The 14,311-nt window shown below is 36.2% G+C and overlaps 1 protein-coding gene across 19 annotated transcripts in view; it reads left to right on the top strand.

Moving 5' to 3' along the window:
* Window positions 1-14,311, top strand: part of TTLL11 (tubulin tyrosine ligase like 11) — a 250,767-nt gene that overhangs the window by 220,019 nt on the left and 16,437 nt on the right. Inside the window, exon 12 of one of the 19 annotated variants that reach the window (XR_008915265.1) lies at window positions 9,343-9,531. The exons of the other annotated variants lie outside the window; for them this stretch is intronic. The gene's annotated coding sequence lies outside the window, so the exon portion shown is untranslated. The remainder of the gene's footprint in view (window positions 1-9,342; window positions 9,532-14,311) is intronic. 19 annotated transcript variants of the gene reach the window in all.

The raw sequence follows: 14,311 nt of genomic DNA, 5'->3' as shown, positions 1-14,311 counted from the left end.
CTCAGTGGATTGAGAGCCAGGCCTATAGATGGGAGGTCCTGGGTTCAAATTTGGCCTTAGACACTTCTAGCTATGTGGCCCTGGGCAAGTCACTTAACCCCCATTACCAGTCCTTCTGCCTTAGAACCAAATACAGTCTAGATTCTAAGATGGAAGTTAAAGGTTTAAAAAAACAAAAAAAGAATATGTTGAGAGAAAATTGTTTATAATCAACTTTTCTTATCTAAAGGATTCAATTTTCCTACCCATAATTTTTCCATATATGTCCAATGATATAATCAACAATTCCCAATAATTTAATGGACTGCCTCATGAGACAGTGAGCTCCCTCCCTCACTGGAAGTCTTCAAATGGAGACTGGTTTAACACTTGTCAGGGATTGTCAGGGATGTACATTCATATTTCAAATAAGAGTTAGACCTCTGTAGATGGTGTCTGAGAATGCTTCCAACATTCTAGATTCTATGTTCTTATACAATATTTCTAAGGTATCTTAAACATATATATTCTAAGTTTCCTTCCAGCTTCTTTTTGTGTTCTAATATTCTGTGTTCAAGCTCTCTTGCCCTATGTACTATGTGAATTCTTCCAGCCCTAACATTCTTTTTTATAGGTTCTTCTTCAGCATTAAGATTCTACGCCTCATATTAAAACCACTATCTGTTTATCTAACATTCTGACATATCACAAAAAAGTTTTGAAGTCCTAACGATGAAGTCCTCTGACTTTCACTGTCTTACTAAAGCTAGAAATGCAATGATCACTCACAGCCTTGCCTTACCACTGATTGGCATGAGAGCTTTTGGACCTGTTCTATTTCCAGCGTAGCAAATTTGCCCCTTCTTAGATAGTCTGATGGCTCACTGCTCGTGGGGCTCATTATATTTGTGCCAGGCTTTGTGTGAACACTTGATCAGCTTAGCACACTGTAGCTCAGAATTCTTGAGCTCAAATCTGCCAGACTTTCCTTCCCAGCAGCAGGGATTACAAGCATCATTACATCTAGCATGTATGGTTTCTTCTTCATAGTAACCCAGAATTTCAATTAGTCCTAAATATTGATATCTAAGTATCAATACTGATATCTGAGTAGGTCCCTAATGTTTGATACCTATTTAAATAAAAATAAATTTGCCTGGGGAGACACAGATGATTGAATATCATCTAGGTTATGAGAAGGACATATTTAAAAAACATGCATGAAACCACATACTTGGAGAATATAATGCCATTTAACTATTCTCACTTAGGCCAATGTAATTGTAATGGATATGATGGGATTTTAATTTCCAGTTAAAATGAAAAATCCAAGTGAGGACATTTTTAAATAAACTATGGATTCAAAGTCCATAACTACCTGTCATCAAATAAACTCATGTAATTATTAGTGTTGATGTAGTTTTCACATGAACATCTTATACAATGGATACATTTCACCATTATGACTTATCTCTTTGAAGAGAATCTCTGTTCTCTTGTTAAGAAACAGTGTGCCCAGAGAGCAAACATCTTGAGTCAGTCAAAAGAGCTGTTTTGGAATCCTGAATACATTTAATAGTTGTAAAATGCTGAGGAACATCATCTTTCTGATATTCTCTTTCTTTTATGAAATGGTGGTGTTAAGAATTATTCTCCATAATTTACAAGGCTATTGTGGGGGTTAAAAAACATGTGTTGAGAGTATAGTGGATTTAGAACCAGAAGCCCTGGATCAGCTCTGTTGCTTTGGACAGGGATGGCCTTGTACAACCCCTCTAGGCTTAAAGTAAAATTAGAGCGAGGGAATGGAGTGACAGGAAGTTTGGACTAGTTGATTTCTTCAGATTCCTTCTAGCTCTAACTATGATCCTATAATACGATAATTTTATAAAGCAATACATATAAATATACATAATCCATCATTGTTGTTATTACTCTTACTAGACAATAATTAGATTTTCAGGGATTTTCTAACTTCTGGACTTTTTGAGAGAGTGATTAAGAGATAGCACTCTGCTTAGGGGGCACAGTGCAAAAAAACCTGCATGTTATATGCAGTAGACCACTGGATAATGGTTGAAGATTTTGACTGAAACTGCTTGATATTCTGAAGACAACCTAAAGTACCTTATAGATAACCCATAGAGCAGTGTACTTCAGATGTGAGATATGTAATGATAAAAATAACTGCTGTTTCTTTAGTATCATCACAACCCTGTGAGTAATATGCCAGATAGGTATACTCTCAACTCTAAACTTTGCTTAAAGAGAGAAACCAAAGCATGATATTGTTGCTTGTCTACTATATAGCATTTCTCTCTAAGGCATTCTTGTCTGTGTCACAAATCTTGATTCCTAAGACTGCCAGAGTTTAGAGAAAGAAATAGTGATGAAGTATTCTCCATGAAGAATGTAAGCTGTGCTCAGCAGCGGAATCTTGATGATCTGAGTCCTTAAACAAAAAGCTTCCTTTGCAAATATGTATTATTTGCAAAATAGATCTATAGGAAAGAGATGTCACTGACTTCACAAGTTCTTAGAATTGTATAACATTAGAGCCAGAAAGGACCTATGTTATAATAGACTGTTAGACAATGTAATATAGAATAATGATGTTGGATCAGAAGATCAAGGACAATGATGGTGAACCTTTTGAAACTGAGCGCCAGACCCCGCCCCCACACTGAGTGACAGGTGCACCCTGCTCCTCCCTTACCCAGCACAGGGGAGGGAGAACGCATTCCCATTGGGCTGCTGTGTGGAGGGGCAAGTAAAGTGAGGAATGTCCTCAACACAGGTAAAGAGGGAGAGAGGAGTAGTCCGAGTGAGCTACTCCTCTCCAGCTCTGCTCCCTCTGAGCTGCCCACCTTACCCCTTGTTAGCTCCAATTGAGCTGCTGGGCAGAGGGGTGGGGGATATGAAAAAATGTCCTCAGGTACAATAGAGAGGGAGAGGGAATTAGCTCTGTTCAAGTCCCTCTGCCTTTGTAGTAATGAACTCTGGGTGGGGGAGGATGGCCATGTGCCCACAGAGAGCCCTCTGCATGTCATCTTTGGCACCCATGCCATAGGTTCACCATCATTGATCTAGGGTGTTAGAGATAGGAGGGACCATCTATAAAAGGTGTTCTTAATCTAAGGTTTCTGAACTATTTTTTAAAAATATCTTGATAGTGATTTCAATTAATTGTTTTACTTTCTAATCCTATCTTTTTTATTTTATGCATTTAAAAATTATTCTAAGAGATCCTTAGTTTTCACCAGACTGCCAAATGGGGTACATAACACACAAAAAAGATTTAATATCCCTGATCTAGAACAATTCCTATGTGGTGTATCCATTTATATTAGAGAGAGATATCAAGCTCTTTCTAAAGAGAGGTTGAATGAACAGAGAGCTGACATGCAGAACCAAAAATGGGTGGGGGGGCCTTCCTTTGATTTGATGAACTTATTTCCATTCATACAATTAATTAGTACAATTTAAAGAAACATTTTCCCCTCATTACTCAGATTTTTAGTCCTATTACGAAACATTTTACTAATTCAGTAGATGGTTTTCCATCTACTAACCATTATCTAACCATTACTAGTTAGTGCTTCCATCTACTTTACATCAGTGATGTCAGAGCTAGCCAATTATAGTGTGCTAATTTGGATCCACATTAAATACATGCTATTTGGTCACTGGGTTCTGTTTTTGTTTCCTACTCTGATTCACTACATATGCTTAGCAAACTACCCAACTTTTATATGTTTTCTTCTTCTGGCATTAAATCGTGTTGAAATGTATTTGGCAAACAATGTATTGAACGAAGTGTTCAAAAACATTTCAATTTAAATTTTTAGCAAAGTCACATATACATACATATGTGTGTATATGTACCATCTCCTTTAAAATACATAGCTGCAGTCAACTTCTGGGGATGGAGCCAAGATGGAGTAGAGACACACTCAGCTCGGCTCTCCCAATGTTCCCCTCCAAAAACTTTAAAATAACTCCTCAAACTGAATTCTGCAATGGCAAAACCAAAAAGTCAGAATGAGACATTCTTCTATTCTAAGACAACATAACAGTCCTGAAAGAAAATTTTATAACTTGGAAGAGGTAGCCCAGAGCCCATGTTTTTGAAAGATGGAAGCAGATATGGTTACAGAAGTAGCAGCAGATTCAGGAACTCCCAAACAAGAGATGATTAGGAGGCCTGGAAATAGATCAGAAAGAAATTATAGGTTATGCCTGTTCCAGTCCTGGATGGAGGACAAGCTTTGTTACCAATACCTACTTCTGGATCATAGTTAAAGAGCAGAGAAAAGGCCTCTCAGGCAAGAGGGAGTGGAAGTCCTGAAGGGCAGTATCACTTCCAGGCCCAAGGACATAAGGGATCCTGAGGAGCATTATCACATCTAGTCCCAAGGGAGGAGGGACCTAAGCAGCAGTTTCATATCTGATCCTGTGGAAGAAGAGGCCCTGAGAAGCAGTATTAATCCCAAAGGATCTGAAGCCTTTCCAGGGTAATGACAAGAGTGCAGAACAAGAGAGCAATGACTATATCTCTCACCAGAACACACCACCCTAGAAGCACTAAAATCTTCCAAACCCCCAGAATTAGCTCTGGAAATAGCAGTGTGAAAAAGACTGAAAAATGAGACAGAGCTCTGCACACACACACACACCAGGAAGAGAGCCCAATGTTAACAAAAAGTTCAAAATCAAGAAACGGGGGGGGGGAGGGGGGGATGAGCAAACCACAAAGAACCTAACCACAAAAGGCTACTATAGTGACAGGGAAGTTCAAGACTCAGACATCAAAATATCCATATGGAAAGCCTCAAAGGGGGGGGGGGAGAATTGAACATGAACCCAACAAAAATTCCCAGAAGAGCTAAAAAATTATTTCTGAAATCAGAATAGTAGAGGAAAACTTAGATAAAGAACTTAAACAAAAGGAAGAAAATTAGGAGAAGATATTTAACACCTTAGTAAAAGAGGCACAAAAAATAATGAGGAAAATAACATCTTAAAAACATGCCAAATGGGAAAAATCTCAATGAAGAAAATAATTCCTTAAAATTAGAATTGAACAAGTGAAAGTTAATGACTCAGTGAGACTTCAAGAAATAGTAAAGCAGCTGTGTGACCCTGGGCAAGTCACTTAACCCCCATTGCCTAGTCCTTACCTCTTCTGTCTTGGAGCACAGAACTGACTCTAAAATGAAAGGTAGGGGTTTAAGAGAAAGAAGGGAAGGAGGGAAAGAGTAAAGAGAGAGAGAGAGAGAGAGGAAGGAAGAGAGAAAGAAAAGAAGGAAGGAAGGAAGGAAGGAAGGAAGGAAGGAAGGAAGGAAGGAAGGAAGGAAGGAAGGAAGGAAGGAAGGAAGGAAGGAAGGAAGGAAAAGAGGCAAAAGAATGAAAAAAATAGCAGAAAATGTAAGCTACTTCATTGGAAAAAATAACTGACCTGGAAAATAGATCCAGAAAAGATAATTTAAGAATTTTTGGATTACCTGAAAGCCATGATCAAAGAAAGAATCTAGATATCATGTCTCAAGAAATCATTAAGGAAAACTCCCCTGATATTGTATAACCAGAAGGTAAAGTAAAAGTTCTAAGAACTTTATCATTATTAGGAAAGTCCTTAGAAATATTTTGCATAAAAAGAAAATATGGGAGTGAATCAGTTACGTTGGGATGATGTAAAAAAAATTAATAGGCAAGAAAGAGTGATGCCCTTTGAGGAAGGGGGAAGGTGGAGGAAGATTGGGAAAAATTATCTCACATCAAAGAGGCACTTTAAAGGAAGAGCTTTTATGGTGGAGGGGGAAATGGCGGGGCTGAGCAATGCCTGAATGTCATTCACATCTAAATTGTTTCAAAAAGGGATGTATATTCATAATAGAAATCTATCTTACCCAACAAGGAATTAGAGAGGAGGATGATGAGAGAAAGGAGGGTGGTTGTGATGAAAAGGAGGACAGATAAAAGAAGGGAGATGTCAGGAGCAAAAAATATCAGAGGAGAGACAAGACAGAGAAGGATAAACAAAAGAAAATAAATAAGATGGAAGGAAATGCATAATTAGTAATCAGAACTGGGAATATAAATGAAATGAACTCACCAATAAAACAAAAGTGTGGATAATACAATGGATTAGAAACCAGAATCCATCAATATGCTGTTTATAAGAAACACACTTGAAACAGAGACACACAGAGTTAAAAAAAAATAATTATATATATATATATATATACTACCAACAAAACCTAGCAAGTAGAGATAGAAAGAAAAGTTCCCTTTAAGATAACTGAAGACCAATATAAAATATTTGCAAGTCTATCTGCCAAGACAAACCCAGGAATTTTATGAATACAATTACAAAACACTTTTCACATAAAGACAGATCTAAATAATCAGAGAACTATTAATTGCTCATGGGATAGGCCAAGCTGATATAATAAAAATGACAATTTTACCACAGTTAATTTACTTATTTAGTCCCATACCAATCAAATTACCAAAGAATTATTTTATAAAGCTAGGAAAAATAACAAAATTCATCTAGAAATGCAAAAGGTCAAGATTATTGAGTAACAATTTTTAAAAATGTTAAGGCAAGCCTGACAGTTCCATATTTCAAACTATATTACTAAGTAGTATCATTAAAATAATCTGGTACTAGCTAAGAAATAGAGTGGTAAATCAATGGAATATATTAGGTACAAAATACACAATAGTAAAGGACAATAGTAATCTAGTGTTTGATAAACTCAAAGATCCAAGATTTTGAGGTAAGAACTCAACATTTGACAAAAATTGCTGGGAAAACTAGAAAGCAATTTGGCAGAAACTAGGAATAGACCAATTTCTCACCATATACCAAGTCAAAATGGATAAATTATTTAGACAGAAAGTGTGATATCATAAGTAAAATGGGGAAGCATGGAAAAATGTATCTCCTAGATTTATGGATGAGGAATGAGTTTTTGACCAAACAAGATAAATATCATGGGAAGTAAAACAGATAATTTTCATCACATGAAATTAAAAAGCTTTTGCACAAACAAAACTAATACAGCCAAAATTAAAAGAGAAAAATAGGAGAAAAAATTACAAGTTTCTTTAAAGATTTCATTTCTCAAATATATAGGGAACTGAGCCAAATTTATAAAAATAAGAGTTATTCCCAAGTAGATAAATGGTCAAAGGATATGACAGGAAGTTTTCAGAAATCAAATCTAGCAATTGTCAACTAGAAAATAATCTAAATTACTACTGGTTAGAGACCTGCAAATTCAAACAACTCTGAGATACGACCTAATACCTATCAAACTGACTAATATGGAAAAAAAAAGGAAAATGACAAATACTTGAGGGTGTGTGGAAAAATTAGGGCACTGATGCACTTTTAAATTGTGAAGTAGTTCATTAATTCTGGGGGATAATTTAGAACTATGTCCAAAATGATGTAAGAACATGCATACCTTTAGACCCATCAATACTACCACTAGGTCTATATCACAAAGAAATCAAAGAAAAGGGAAAAGAATCTACCTATACAAAATATAACAGATCTTTTTTGTGGTGTCAAAGAATAAGAAATCAAAAGATTAAACATCAGTTGGGGAATAAGTTGTAGTATATGATTGTGATGTTTACTATGTTTTATAAGAAAGGATAGCAGGAAAATGACAATGATGAGACATCCTTTCAAAACCTACGGGATGCAGCCAAAGTAGTACTCAGGGGGAAATTCATATCCTTGAGTTCATCTATTAAAAAATTAGGGAGGTCAGAGATCAAATAATTGGGCATGCAAATTAAAAAACTAGAAAGTAAACAAATTAAAAATCTTCAGATGAACACTAGAGATCCTAAAAATTAAGGGAGAAATTAGTAAAATTGAAAGTCAAAGAACTATTGATTTAATAAATAAGACTAAAAGCTGGTACTTTGAAGAAACAAAATAGATAAAGTACTGGTAAGTCTAATTAAAAAAAAGGAAAAAAGAAAACCAAATTGACAGTATCCAAGATGAAAAGGGAGACCTCACCTCTAATGAAGAGGAAATTAAGGCAATCATTAAAAATTATTATGCTGAATTATATGGCAACAAATATGGCAATCTAGGTGATATAGATGAATACTTACAAAAATATAAATTGCCTAGACTAACAGAAGAAGAAATAAATTACCTAAATAACCCCATATCAGAAAAAGAAATTGAACAAGCCATCAAAGAACTCCTTAAGAAAAAATCTCCAGGTCCAGATGGATTCACAAATGAATTCTATCAAACATTCAAAGAACAACTAATCCCAATATTATATAAACCATTTGACAGAATAAGCAAAGAGGGAGTTCTACCAAACTCCTTTTATGACACAAACATGGTACTGATCCCAAAGCCAGGCAGGTTAAAAACAGAGAAAGAAAATTATAGACCAATCTCCCTAATGAATATAGATGCAAAAATCTTAAATAGGATACTAGCAAAAAGACTCCAGCAAGTCATCACAAGGGTTATTCATTATGACCACATAGGATTCATACCAGGAATGCAAGGATGGTTCAATATTAGGAAAACCATCCACATAATTGACCATATTAATAAGCAAACTGATAAAAACCACATGATTATCTCAATAGATGCAGAAAAAGCCTTTGATAAAATACAACACCCATTCCTACTGAAAACACTAGAAAATATAGGAATAGAAGGGCCTTTCATAAAAATAATAAACAGTATATATCTAAAACCATCAGCAAACATCATCTGCAATGGGGATAAATTAGCAGGATTCCCAATAAGATCAGGAGTGAAACAAGGATGCCCATTATCACCTCTATTATTTAACATTGTACTAGAAACACTAACAGTAGCAATTAGAGAAGAAAAAGAAATTGAAGGTATTAAAATAGGCAATGAGGAGACCATGCTATCTCTCTTTGCAGATGATATGATGGTCTACTTAAAGAATACTAGAGAATCAGCCAAAAAGCTAGTTGAAACAATCAACAATTTTAGCAAAGTTGCAGGATACAAAATAAACCCGCATAAGTCATCAGCATTTCTATATATCTCCAACCCATTTCAGCAGCAAGAATTAGAAAGAGAAATTCCATTTAAAATCACCCTAGACAATATAAAATACTTTAGGAATCTATCTGTCGAGATAAACACAGGAACTATATGTACACAACTACAAAATACTCTCCACCCAATTAAAACTACATCTAAACAATTGGAAAAACATTGATTGCTCATGGGTGGGACAAGCTAACATAATAAAAATGACAATCCTAATCAAATTAATTTACTTATTCAGTGCCATACCATTGAATTAAATTACTTTTTTACTGAATTAGGAAAAACCATAACAAAGTTCATTTAGAAGAACAAAAGATCAAGGATATCCAGAGAAATCATGAAAAAAAAATGTGAAGGAAGGAGGACTTGCAATCCCAGATCTCAAACTATACTAAAAAACAGTGGTCATCAAAACAATTTGGTACTGGCTAAGAGACAAAGAGGAGGACCTGTGGAATAGACTTGGGGTAAGTGACCTTAGCAAGACAGTCTATGATAAGCCCAAAGATCCCTGCTTTGGGGGACCAAAAATCCACTATTTGATAAAAACTGCTGGGAAAATTAGAAGACAAGGGATAGCTTAGGTTTGGATCAGCATCTCACCCCCTACACCAAGATAAACTCAGAATGGGTGAATGACCTGAATATAAAGAAGGAAACTATAAGCAAATTAGGTGAACACAGAATAGTATACATGTCAGATCTTCGGGAAAGGAAAGACTTTACAATCAAGCAAGAGCTAGAAAAAAATCACAAAATATAAAATCAATAATTTTGATTACATCAAATTAAAAAGTTTTTGTACAAACAAAACTAATGCATCCAAAATTAGAAGGGAAACAACAAATTGGGAAACAATCTTCATTACAAAAACCTCTGACAAAGGTCTAATTACTCAAATTTATAAAGATCTCAACCAGTTTTGCAAAAAAATCAAACTATTCTCCAATTGATAAATGGGCAAGGAACGGGACATGAATAGGAAATTTTCAGTTAAAGAAATCAAAACTATTAATAAGCACATGAAAAAGTGTTCTAACTCTCTGATAATCAAAGAATTACAAATCAAAACAACTCTGAGGTATCACCTCACACCTAGCAGATTGGCTAACATGACAGCAAAGGAAAGTAATGAATGCTGGAGGGGGTGTGGCAAAATCAAGACATTAATTCATTGCTAGTGGAGTTGTGAATTGATCTAAACATTCTGGAGGGCAATTTGGAACTATGCCCAAAGGGTGATAAAAGACTGTCTGACCTTTGACCCAGCCATAGCACTCCTGGGTTTGTACCCCAAAGAGATAATAAGGAAAAAGACAGGTACAAAAATATTCATAGTTGTGCTCTTTGTGGTGGCAAAAAATTGGAAAGTGAGGGGATGCCCTTCAATTGGGGAATGGCTGAACAAATTGTGGTATATGTTGGTGATGGAATACTATTGTGCTAAAAGGAATAATAAAGTGGAGGAATTCCATGGCGACTGGAACAACCTCCAGGAAGTGATGCAGAGTGAAAGGAGCAGAACCAGGAAAACACTGTACACAGAGACTGATACACTGGTACAATTGAATGTATTGGACTTCTCCATTAGTGGCAATGCAGTGACCCTGAACAACTTAGAGGAACCTATGAGACAGAGCCCTATCCACATCCAGAGTAAATACTGTGGGAGTAAAAACACCAAAGAAAAACAACTGCTTGAATACATGGGTCAAAGGGACGTGGTTGAGAATGTACACTCTAAATGAACATCCTAGTGCAAACAACATGGAAATAGGTTCTGATCAAGGACACAAGTAATACCCAATGAAATTGTGCATTGGCTGTAGGAAGGGTAGGTGGAGGGGAAGGAGGGAAATAAGGTATTATTGTAACAAAAAAAAAGAAATGTATTAAAAAAAAGAAATGATAGTAGGATGGTTTCAGAAAAACCTGGACAGACATATAAACTGGTGCAAAGTGAAATGAGCAGAACCAGGAGAACACTGAACATGGAATTCACAATATTGTAAGGATGATCAACTGTGAAAGACTTAGCTACTCTGATCAAGACAATGATCCAAGACAACTCTAAAGAACCCATGGAAGGAAATGCTATCTACTTCCAGAGAGAGAGAACTGATGAACTCTAAATGCAAAATGAGGCATACTTTTACATTTAAAATTATTTTTTATTATTACATTTCATTTGTGGGTTTCTTTGGCAATATCACTACTATGGAAATATGCTTTTCATGACTTCACATGTATTGAAATCAAAGTGCTTGCTTTCTAATAAATTTTTAAATATGATTGTTAAAAATTCTCTTACAAAGATTTGGGAAATATTTAATGAAAAAAATAAAACACATAGCTGCTACCTATAAAAGACTTTAAAGAATATGCTCCCACAAATAGCATGTTTCAGTATTGAAGCTATATAGGACATAGAATTTTAAAGCATGAAGTATAGAATGTTAGAGCTAGAAAGGATCTTAGAATCTAAAATAAAAAATGTTAGAGCTAGACAGAATTTTAGAACATAAAATGTTAACGTAAGATCATGGATTAGGCTCTGAAAAGGAACACAAGCACTCAAAGAATGACAAGTAAAGACCTTTATTACTCACAGGCACACAAATATGTAACTCCCTAGCCCTTCAGTCCCACAGATAAGGAGGTGATGGTGTGGTTATACAATGGAATTCTTAGCCTTTGTCAAGAGTGCAGAGCTTTGTGTCTCTGCTTCTGTTTTTGCATCCAAGACTAATCTTTGGAATGGGAAAAATAGAAGAAAAATTATATACAGGCAGACATTCAAATAGCATCTAGGTGCTGTCAAGGAGTTCAAAAACCAGGACCAGATGAAATATATCCTAGAGTAATGGAAAAAAAAAAAACAACTGGCAACTGTGATTGCTGAGCCACTGTCAGTGGTTTTAAAAAAAAATCTTGAGGAGTAGAAGTGCCAGACACTGGAGAAGGACAGACATTGTCCTACTTTTCACAGAAGGGAAGGGGGTGTTCTGCCACATGTAGACAAAGAACTTGACATCTATTTTTAGGTAAATTCTAGAACCCATTTTAAAAGGGAACAGTTTGTGAGCATTTAAAAAGGAAAACAGTAATCATTCAGAATATAGCTTCAAGACAGTTCATGCTAGATTTCTCTCATTTCCTTTTCTGATAGTGTAATTAGACCGATTCAGAACTAATATACAGTAGTGGGGAAAGTGCTGAGTTTGAAATCAGGAAAACCTAGGTTCAAATACTTCTGACAATTATTAGGTATACAATCCTGAGTAAGCCATAGTCTTTGCGCCTTTAGGCATCTCCCTAGCCCTCACTTACCAAGAAATAGGCATGTTGCCAACTACATTAGCAGAGGGAGTTCCCACCTAAGTTTCACACTTGTCAAAATCACTGTTCTTTCATGTTTTCATGTACTGGATTGGTAGATTTGAGGAATGCTGTAGTTTTGGCATATTTAGATTTCAGCAAAGAATTTGACAAAGTCTCTCATGGATAAGTAGGTTGGAAAAATGGGAAGGAGTCTTCTAGTGGGGTATCTCAGGGATCTGTCGCTAGTCAGTGTTTTTATCAATGACTTAGACCAAAGCATAGATGGCACACTGACCAAATTTAGAGGAAGCATTATGAAGTTTTGTAGAGATAAACCAACCAATGAATGACAAAATACCATTCTCAAAGCATCTCAACAGGTTAGAACAATATGATCTTGACTCTATAATGCCAGCATTATCCTCTGCTGTATCAGAGTCCATAATTTCCAGAATAAGAGAGGTAAGAATAGCTCCATACTTGGCCCTGGTTAAGCCACCTCAGGAGTAAGGCATTCATTTTAGTAAAGCTGTGGATAGCTTTCAGTGTGTTCAGAAGAGGTTGGACCGGCTGGTGGCCTCACCACACATATCTGATCCATTTATAAATTTTATTGTTTCTTCCTTCAAAGCATCTCTCATCATATGACCCCTTCTTTCCATTCACATAAGCAGTACTCTCATTCTAGCCCTTATCACTTCTCTCTTGGAATACAGGAATAGTATTGCAATAACCTTCTAATCGATCTTCATTTCAAGTCCTCCGATTCCAGTCTGTCTTCTCTCAGCTGCCAAAGAGATTTTGCTAAATTGTAGTAATGACCGTGTCAATCCTGGACTCAATGCACTTTAGCAGCTGCCTATTATACCTACAGGATCAAATATAAAATCTGGTTGTTAACTGAAAACCTTTCATACTTTGACCACTTCCTCCTTTTTCAGTCTTCTTGTACTTGCTTCCATAATACTCTGTGATCCAGCTACACTGGCCCAGTTCAGTGACTTTGCACTTGCTGACTCTCATTCCTAAAATTCTCTACCACCTCACCTCTACCTCTTAGTTTCCCTAGCTTCTTTCAGTAGGCAGATCAAATCCCACATTCTACAGGAAAACTTTCTTGCCTCTACCTTTCTCCAGTGGTTAGTTATTTTCTAAGATTATAGCCCTTCTTCTCTGTATTGTGTCCTTAATTATTTGCATGTTTTATTTCCCTTTGGAATGAGAGCTTCTTGAGGGCAGGCACTATTTTTTTTTCTTTCTTTGTGTCTCAAACACTTATTTAAAAAAAAAAACTCTTAACTTTCTGTCTTAGAACAGATATTATATATAAGTTTCAAGGCAGAAGAACCTTAATGGCTAAGCAATTGGGGTTAAGTGATTTGTTTAGGGTCACACAGCTAGGGGAGTATCTAAGGTTAAATTTGAATCCAGGACCTCTGTTCTCCAGGTCTGGCTCTCCAACTCTCCCCACAAAGCACTTTTTATCACAATGTCTGGCACAAAGTAAGTACATAGTAAATACTTTTAGACTGACTTCAAACAGATTGCTACATGCCATGACCAACTCCTTTACTTGTATCTTTGATCTCATTTTTCCCCAATTCCTTTAGTAGCTTAACTATTCATTCTCTCCCTCTCTTATAGTCAGTTTCTCCTTTTCTCCTGGCCTCTTTCCTGCTTCCAACAATTTTGCAGCATTCCTTTAATCTTTCCATCCTAAAATGTAAGCTCTGAGAGCAGGAACTGATTCATTTTTTCTTTGTGTCTTTAGGGCCTAGGACAGTGATGAAGAACCTTTTAGAGATGAAGTACTGTGCCCTTCCCCCCCACTAGAGACTGAGTGCCCCACCCCACCCCACCCTTACCCCAGATAGGGGAGGAAGGAAGCACTCTCACTGGTCTGCTGGGCAGAGAGGCAGGGATGTG

Source organism: Monodelphis domestica, chromosome 1 (genome assembly GCF_027887165.1).
Source record: "Monodelphis domestica isolate mMonDom1 chromosome 1, mMonDom1.pri, whole genome shotgun sequence".
Lineage (NCBI taxonomy): Eukaryota > Metazoa > Chordata > Mammalia > Didelphimorphia > Didelphidae > Monodelphis > Monodelphis domestica.
Note: the sequence above shows the minus strand (reverse complement) of the source record. Positions and strands in the feature narration are given on the sequence as shown.